This window comes from Pteropus alecto, unplaced genomic scaffold (assembly GCF_000325575.1).
Source record: "Pteropus alecto unplaced genomic scaffold, ASM32557v1 scaffold3, whole genome shotgun sequence".
Taxonomy (NCBI): domain Eukaryota; kingdom Metazoa; phylum Chordata; class Mammalia; order Chiroptera; family Pteropodidae; genus Pteropus; species Pteropus alecto.
This window is the reverse complement of record NW_006442484.1, coordinates 47,427,366-47,436,774: the sequence shown is the minus strand read 5'-3', so window position 1 is coordinate 47,436,774 and position 9,409 is coordinate 47,427,366. Positions and strand designations below refer to the sequence as shown.

Here is a 9,409-nt window from a genome sequence, read left to right as displayed (position 1 = left end):
GTAGGCGTTAGCTAGAGCTGGCGCGGGCGCTCTCACCGCGCGGGTTCGGTTCTCCGCTGACAATTACATCAGTCCCTCTCCCTTCCCCAGCTTTATACCCAGCAGCCGGAGGGAGCCGGAGCGCCGGGTAGCGCGGGGCTTTGAGGGCGCGAGAGCCAGATGGCCGGAATTCACCCAAAAACGTGGGGAGAGGGCGGCGAGCGGGGACCATGACCCAGACGCCCCCTCCCACCTAGGCTGCGGGGCTTGACTAGCACCGCCACCCAGCCAGCCAGCCTCTGGAGTAATCCGGCCAGGGAAGCCCCCGAGGGCTACGATGCCTTAGGGGCCCAAAGCCCGGCTGCCCACCGCGTGTCCCTCAGGGTCCTCGACCATCCATCCGGACGTGCACAATGCCCCCGGGCCGCGGTGCAGGCACCGTCGTGTTCGCTCCAGGGGTCCCCTCTGCAGCTAGGACACTTACCTGGAAGGCGAGAGGCGGTGCCGCCGATTCTGCGGCGGCAGCAGCAGCAGGAGGCGGGAGATTGCCGGGCGGGCGGACGGGCGCGCGGGCTGGCTGGGGAGCGGAGGCGCGGGCGCCGCCTGCGCGCAGCCGAGGTCTCCAGTACCTAGAACGGCGGTGGCGGCGGTGCTGCGCCTCCAGTGGTCTGCCGCGCCGCAGCCCCTCCTCTCCCACGGGCGGGGCGCGAAGGCGGGGCGGTGCTCCGGGCTCCCCGCCCCCGGCTGGCTGGCTGGCCTTGGGGGGGTGGCCGCGGCTGGGCTACAGTACTCCCGCTGCGCGCCCGCCCAGCGGGGCGCCCCTCACTGCGCCACCCGGAGAGCCGCGCCTCGGGCGCTGAGCCTGCGATGCGCAACGTCCCTGTGCCTGGTCTCACCCCTGGACCGCCCCCGTGGGAACCCCCGTTGTTCAGAAATCACCGCCGTGGAGATCCTGGGTGGACATCCCCCGGCCTAAGCCCCTTGGAATCGACCGCGTCCACCCAGACCAGCGGAGGTGGGCCCATCCCCACCTCTGCTTCGCAAGGGGTGGCTCGGAATGTCCCCAGCGCTCGCGGCCTGGAGTGCAGTCGCTCAAGTACCGTGGGAGAGGGATTTTTAAGGGAACAGCAGCCTAGCGGCCTCCCTGCAGGCTCTGGCCAAGCCCTTGCCTCAGGCTGTCATTCAGGCTGATCTGTAAAGCTACTGGACTGTTTGTCTGCTCCCCGCAGTCCCTGACACTCTGGAGCAAAAACTTCCCAGGCCCAGAGAAACACCTGGGATCCTTGAAAGAAAGGATCAGTTATTTAACGCCCCACCTCACTACAACCCTTCCCACTCCTTCAACTCGTTCACCCCTTAAATCTTTCCCAGCCTATGCCCCAGGGCAGATTAATCGAAAGGCAAATTTGCTGGGAAAGACGGGGTAATTTAAATATTTGCACACTTTTTTTCCCTGTAAATGGATGACTCAGAAATGTCAGAAGTATCTCAAGACCTTTCTATCATCACCATCTGCAGGGGAAAAGAAATCTAGAGAACACTGACTGTAACAGGAACTATTACAGAAACAACGTAGGCGTGCTTTGTGGGCTCTTTAGGGGGTCGGAGTTGGATGAGTTGGGAAGGAGGGTGGGGTGGCTTCAAACATTGAAGTTACCGCTACCCATTGAGGCAATCGTGATGGCATCTCACTGTTCTCTGTGCTGATAAAATCCTGATCCGCTATGACTCATGGTCAATTACATGCACTTTTTTTTTTCACAAGCAATTTCTCTTGAATTTCCAATCCCATCTTTTGAATTAGCTTCTTCCGCCCTAACTAGCAACGTCCTCATATTGTCCTGTCGTAAAATAATAGATGCCGGCCCGTGACACGTTCCGGGTTGACCTTAACTCCTTCCCTGTGAGGGCGGTCTCCTCACGCAAATGCCCGCGGCGCTGACCTGCCCTTGATCATCGCCACCTATCTTACGCCTTCCATCTAGGTTCCATTGACAGAAACTCTACTCTCTCTAAAAAGAAAGGAGGTAAAAAAGCCAAACTCCAGATAGAAGAAAATACAAAAGCGTGAAAAGAGATGAGAGAGCGCGCGCACAGTCTTCAACCTAAAGAAGTACTTCTCAACTTTTTTTCCCACTGAAACTAATATCAGAGAACCATTAACTATTGGGGAAGGGAAAGAAACTATCACGACCCAATTTTCTTGTGTTATCTTAATGATGCATGCACACTTTTCACTCTATTCCACAGTATCTCTGTGTTTATTTTAAAAATAGGTTTTAAATGTCAAGTAAAAAGTCTACTACCCGTCTCATTCATCGATTAATGATCAAATCAGGTGTGATGGCACTACACTCATCCATTTGTGGAAATGGATTAAAGAGAGCTGACACTGCATATTAAGGCAATTTCTCCACTCTGTGCACCACAATATTTTGAAAGCCTAAACTGGCATAGATATGTAAATATGGGTAACAAGCTTTTCACTGCCTTTTGAGCTATGGCAGGGTTATTGCTCAAAAGTTGATAAAGAGCAATGTTTTCATTCAGTGTATATTCTTGCTGAGAGTTTAGGTCACAAGTCATAAGTTGGCTAAAAGGATCTCTGCTTCCTGATTCATTCCTTTTATTTGTCTCAGGGAAATACTTGTTTGTTAACTTTTTCAGTGATGGAAGATAATGATATTCTTAAAATACTATTAGTGCTATAATTTCATAACAGGCAAATGAACTGAGCTTCACACTATAGTCCCCATCAATTCTTTTCATACAATACTCACACGTCATTGCAATTTTTCTATGGGTACAATTTTAGCTGGGGTTTCTTAGGAAGGCTGAAATGCAAATACTTCACTGAAAGATGCAATCCCAGAGTATCAAGAGTGTGGAAAAGAGGACAGGAAGACTTGTGACAGGGAAGAATGGGAAGCAAGTACATGCTGTAATGTTACCAACCTGGTCTATGCTTCATGAACTTGAAAAGACACAGTCAGTTGCTTGGTCATGTGAAGTGTTTGTGAGCAGGCCATGTAGAAAACTGGGCCCAAGAACAGTCTATTAGAGCAAGGACCAAAGAAGATATCTACCTGCGGGCTCCCTTCCATCTCTTATCTCTCACTGGTCAAAATTCACCCCACTAGTGGGAACTCCTCCAGCTTCCAGGTTGAGTGATCTGATCCCTTTGGCAACTAGAGAAACAAATCCCACATGGCAGTCATGGTAGGTATTTGTGCTGGATTGCTTTATAGGCAATTTGTTTTTGCTGGAAACTGTTTCTCAGAATCCCCTTTTCTATATGCTTACATGTCTATATTTGTCCAGATAAACAAACTGGAGTTGCCTGAGATTTGAGTGTCATTTCAACGAAAGTGAAGCCACATTAGAGTGGCAAGAGAAAAATATCCAGATGCAAGAGGGTTCTTGTTTGTTCTCTGCCAAATAACTGTAGCCACAGTCTGGCTATCAGACTCTTCACAGACTTACAGAGTCGGTGGTAATGAGGAGTCCATGATCTTCTGTAGACTTCTACACAAGCCCTCCTTGCAGTCCCACTACAGCAGCTGGATTGTGCCTAGCTTCTAAATTTTCCTGCAAGCTTGGACTCCTTTGGGTCAGGGCTGGCCTCTGATCCTTCGACAACCCTTTTTCAGACTCTTACTTCCCCAGCTCCTCCAACAAATGTGAAGATCTAATTCCCATAATAAATTCCTTATTCAACATACTCATATTGATTCTGCTTCCCTAAGTGAAGCCTGTCTGCCGTGGGATTAAGCTTGTGGCTCATCTGCTGCAGGAGGCTTGCACGAACTGGATCAGTTACGTGGAGGCTGTTGAGGCAGGGCAAGTAGTTCAGAGATATGGAGAAATATGAGGCCAAGAGCATCTGATGAAGTATTCTAGTTGTGCCCTATACATGCAACAAAAATATTCATATCTTGCTTTTTATTTGCTCATTGAGAGTGTTCCTCCTTAAAACTAATGTTATTATTAATAAACTAACTTACTTTGGTGAATTACCCCCATGTCATCAAAATGAACAATGGCTTATTTTACCTTTGTTAAGACATCATTTTGGGTCCTTGAATGGAAAACAATAAATCAAATCTCAGTTGGACAATCTGACTAGTATCTTCCCCCTACTACGTAAGCATCCTATCCTGGTTTTCCATCTTGTTATAAATTTGAACTTGAACATAAAGGTGAGCATTTCTTTTATAACTTACTCTTTGTAAAGTAGTTGGTTGTTTTCTGTTTGGTTTGTTTGGTATTGTTTTTACAAATTTATCACTTTTACGATCCCAAAGAGAAAATCAAAAGGCAAACTCTTTGAAACAATGAGTTCTTGTGGGAAGGGCACACTGTTACCTAGTGCTTCTAGGGTGATGGGCCTTGATCATCGCATGTATTGTCAAAACTTCTTACCGACAATATTGGCATCAAGAACTCCTGGGTAGGTAGGCATCTGCCGAGCTCAGAAGCCTAAACTTCAGGCCCCAAAATCCATTTAGTCCTATATTTTGCATTCCCATACTATCAAGAGCTGCCCCGATGACTTGCTGATCCAGCTCAGAGAATATTGTTATATCCACTTCAGAGTGAACTTTTCATTCAGAACGCTTATCAGAGTGCCTAAAAGGATCAAAAACTGGGATTTTTATTGAGCCTATAGGTTGTTGGGATGAGAGTGCTGTTTGAGTTTTGGTCCCTGTTTCATTCGATTCAGTGAATATTTGTTGAGTTTCTACTCTGTAATAGGCATTATTCTGAGTGCTTCAGATATGAATGAGCAAAACATAGAGCCTGCCCTCATGGAGCTTACATTCCAGCAGGGGAAGATAGACAATAGACAAATAGATCTAACAGATAAGTAAACTACATAGTATATTAGAAAGTCATAACTGATATGGAAAATTTAAAAAGTTCAGCACATTAAGAGAGATGGAGGTGGGTTGCCAAGTTGCAATAGTAAATAAAATGGTCAATCTGGGCCTCATTGAGAAGATGACACTTGAGCAAAGACTTGAAGGAGATGAGGAAATTAGTCAAGCAGATACATGGGAATGGGAGGTTCCAATTCCAGTCACAGAGACCAAGCACTGTAAAACCTATGGAGGAAGGATGCCTGGTGTGCTCCAGGAAGGTCAAGGAGGCCAGAGTACTTGGAACAGAATGAGAACAGAAGAGAGTGTGAGGAGAAAGAATTAATGGGGGCCAGATCATGTAGGATCCATAAGCCATTGTGAGGACTTTGAGTTTTATTCTGAGTGAGATGGGCATTAATCACAGGTCGATGCAGTAGATTTGACTTATGTTTTAAAAGAGCTACTTGTTGTGTGTGTGTAGGCTCTAGGGAGGCAAGGGTGGAAGCAGGAAGGAGGCTGTGCCATCACTGTGGTGAATGATAAAGGTGGCTCAGGCCAAGTGGTAGAGTGGAGGTGGTAAGAAGTGGTCAAATTCAATGTGCATTTTAAAGGTAGAGTCAATGGTATTTTCTGATGGGTTATATTGTACTTGTGAAGTGTTTGCATGAGTTATGATTGAGACTTTTTTTCACTATATTATTCACTTGTCGGCGAGATTATGGGGAGAAAACATATGGTCTTGCTGCCTCCAGATGGGGGGCAATACCAATCACCAACACCGGCCAAGTTCCTGTTGCCTGACAGTGACCATTACAAGCGTCAATACCATTATCTGCCTAGCAACACAACAATGCTTCATTGTTTGGGCTTTTATAAAATACACCAAAACACATACACTTAAACACAAGATTAGTCCGTATGGAAAAGTGGAAGGTTTGGCATAACATGACAAACCCCTTAGGTGCACTAAAATTAAAAACGAAGTTTCCCCTCAACATTGTTGAAGGAAATTAGCAAAGTGGAGCTCACTTTGCTTCATATCCCAGAACCTAATTTGAAAAACAAGACTTTCATGTAAGCAAACTCAGACCGGGAACACACTCACCCAAGCGCATAGGCTCTTTTGTTGTACTAGATCCTCAAAGTCTCCTTGTTATTATTTGAGTCCTCCTTTCCCTCCAGGGGAGCTAAGAGAGCAAAAACTCTACCTTCTTGATGTATCAGGATGCTAAGGGCATTGAACGTTCTTTAAGGATAACTAGCCTAGCAGTGGATGCGGCTAACCTCAGGTACTTTATATCTTCTTTCCAGTACCCTGGAAAAGTCATTTCCCTGTGTTTATCTCGAGACCCTCTACCACTACAAGGAATGGGACACGAAGCAAAAGTGTGGTGAGATGATTTAGGTGGTTCCCAGACATGCATTTTAAAGACATTGAATCATAGAATGAGAAAGTCTTTTCATCTCTCTCTTTCTTCCTCTGTCTCTGTCTCTGTCTCTGTCTCTGTCTCTGTCTCTGTCTCTGTCTCTGTCTCTGTCTCTGTTTCTATCTCTCTCTCTCTCTCTCTTTCTCTCTCAGTTGACTTCAAGAGCCTCAGTTTGGTCCTCATATGTTTTTAGTATCTCTCTTTGACACTCGTAAATCACCCATTTTAAAAAAAAAGAGCAAGCAGACCTAGGCTCAGAGCCTTTGATCCTATTAAGATGTTTCCAGAAGTCAATGACATTTCATGTTTATTGGTTTTCATTACATTAATTTTTAGAATTATTTTCTGTTTGTAGCTTGTGATACAGTTGTGATATAAAGTTTGTTTTAAAAATGCATTCATTTAGAAATATTTTTTAAAGGACGTCTATTCAAAAACATGTTAGGTAAACAACTGTATATGGTAAATAGATACCGCCAAAAAATCATTAAAGCAGTAAGAAAACAACTGCTGGAGAGAAACTGCTAAACTGGAAAAAGCAAAGTCAAAAAGGCTGAGATTATAAAGCCAGTATGAGCCTTTTCTAGCTGTTTGACTTTGACCAGTTTTCTAAATCTCTGCCTAAGCTCCAGATTCTTCCTTTATCAGAGAGTTGGGAAAAATTTCCAAAACTTAGTAAGGTTGTTGAGAGGGTTGTTACAGTAACATGTAAAGTACCTCCTATATAGAAAGCTCTGGATAAGTGTTAGTTGGATTATCTCTGCCTGACGAAAGCCCATCCTTCCTTACAGATGAAACACAAATCATGATCATCATGAAACTTTTGTTGATCCCTGCCAGGTTTGAGTTTGACCATTAATCCCCACAGAACTGCTTTCCATTTATTATTCTTCCTACGTCCTGCCATTCTTACCAGTCGTTGTAGACTTGCCTCGTTCTCTCTATTTTATTATGTTTCATGAAGACAGCTCTTTTTCTTAATCCATGTATATAATGGGTGATTAATAAATATTTGAGTAGTAGCTTGATTCGATTAATCGTTTATTCAGTGATAAATCTGTGCCTAACACAAGTACCTTAAATCAAACTATCTGTGGACAACCACTGGGAGGACTTGGGCTCATCAGGACATATGGCCTGAGTATATACACACACATAAAGTACTGTCCCTAAACAAAATCACTGTCTCACATATAATATGACCTATGCTTTTTCAAATATATGCTGCTGTGATTACTAAAACACAATTCATTTAAAAGTATGACTAAATTCATAGTAGATTTTAGTTATGATATCCTTCCTCAATTGATACTTCCATGAATGAGTCCATAAATTTTTTGTTTGTTTGCTTTTAATATTATTTATTTTTATTTTTATTTCTTTAGGTGAGGCAACTCTTGGTTGACCTCACTGATTGCAAGGACCTTGTCAGCTTATAATCCCATTTTTAAAATTTTTGACGCCTACAGCACCTGGTCTTCCTAGGTGGTCTCCCATTCAAGTACTAACCAGGCCCAACCCTGCTTAGCTTTGTTTGCTTATAATATTATGAATCCTTGCACTGTAAGTGGTTGGGGAATGCTAAGTAAAATGACACTCCCTCAAAAACATTACGCTGCCTTCGTCTTACACTCTCAAAGCTGGTGTTAAGATTGTACCATAATATCAAAGTAGTTCACGAGATGTAAGTACGTCTTGCCTGATATACACTATAGAAAAAAAGAGGTTATATACTAATGTTAAGTATATGGGTAATACCAAAAGAAGTAGCAATATGTATTGCTACACAAATTACATGTGACATTCTTTGATACATTTCAAGTTCATTTTTTTTCATTTTATCACATGACCACTTTGTGACATACATGGTTATGATTTTCATTTGATATAAGAAGAAACTGAGGCACTGAGAGGTTATTACCTGCCCATGGTCACATCGATTGATAGTAGTTCTAGAATTCTGTTCTCAGCCTCAAACACTTTCCCATTCCCTGGATGAGGTACACTGCCTTGGAGACTTGGGCAGAAATATGAATGGAGGCCCACATACGCGTATATATTCAAAAGTTATAAATCAAACAGTTTAATAAAATATGTCCTATTCTCCTGCTTTGACAACCGTATCTTTATAATGACCTGGAAGGAATTCAGAATTTTCAAACTCCTTGTAGTTAGCAGATGACTTGGCAGTGCATGAAGATATGGCCTTGGTTCCTGCCTGTGTCCTGCATCGCTTCTCTTCCCACTTCCAACTCTAACCCATCCTAGGAGGGTCTTCGTGCTCACACATGGATATGATCCAGCTCTCACATCTGAGCTCTGTCCACATTCTGCTCAAACAGCTGTCCCTTGGCACCAGGGTCATGATATTCCAGAGTGTGGTGTAGAAGAGGCGCAAAGGGTCTAGTGGGCATACCACCTGGGTCCCACATATCTCTTCCTGAAAGGGAGGTGTATGGCTGGAGGAGGGCCAGCAAGGACCTTTAAAGCACAGGGCCCAGAGCAATGGCTCCCTCGTCTGACACAAGGACAGTTTTGGTCTGTACTTACATTTATTGTTTTAATATCTGCATTCCTTGGGAAGGAAAATTAGCTAAACTAGTTGCCTCAAAAATATAAAACCTCATAATCTTCCTTCTTTATTATTAAACTCCATTCCGTCATCATAAAACTGTAAAAATATTCAAGCCACTCTATATATTTCAATTTCCAAAACAACAAAAAAACCTATTTTATTTATTTGGAGATATTAATAAACAGTGATAGTCAAATTCTTCAGCATAGGCTACAGAGAGGAAACTGCCAAAAATAATTCACAAAATATAGGGGTTTTTTTCAAAACCTAATTCACAAACTAAACAGATGAAGACCAATTTCCCTCTAGGGAGGTGAGCCTTTAACATCTGAAGAATGTAGGTAGATGAGTTAAACAATATACCACACCCTCCAAGCTTTTATAAAGAAGAGGTCCAGAAATAAGTGTCAAGACACACTGACATTTCCAAAATATGTTCACTAAACAGTAAGGGCGAAGTAGATGGAAATAATAAGAGAAACATACAAATAACAAATATGGTCTTGCTTCCTTTCTGGTTCTGCGTTAATTAACTATATTGTAATACCCACAGGTTATAATTTCCC

General features: G+C 43.5%; 1 protein-coding gene across 1 annotated transcript in view; it reads right to left on the bottom strand.

Moving 5' to 3' along the window:
* OSBPL6 (oxysterol binding protein like 6) overlaps window positions 1-634 on the bottom strand; it is a 182,973-nt gene extending 182,339 nt beyond the window's left edge. Inside the window, exon 1 of the mRNA XM_006921239.3 lies at window positions 464-634. The gene's annotated coding sequence lies outside the window, so the exon portion shown is untranslated. The remainder of the gene's footprint in view (window positions 1-463) is intronic.
* Window positions 635-9,409: the final 8,775 nt, after the last annotated feature.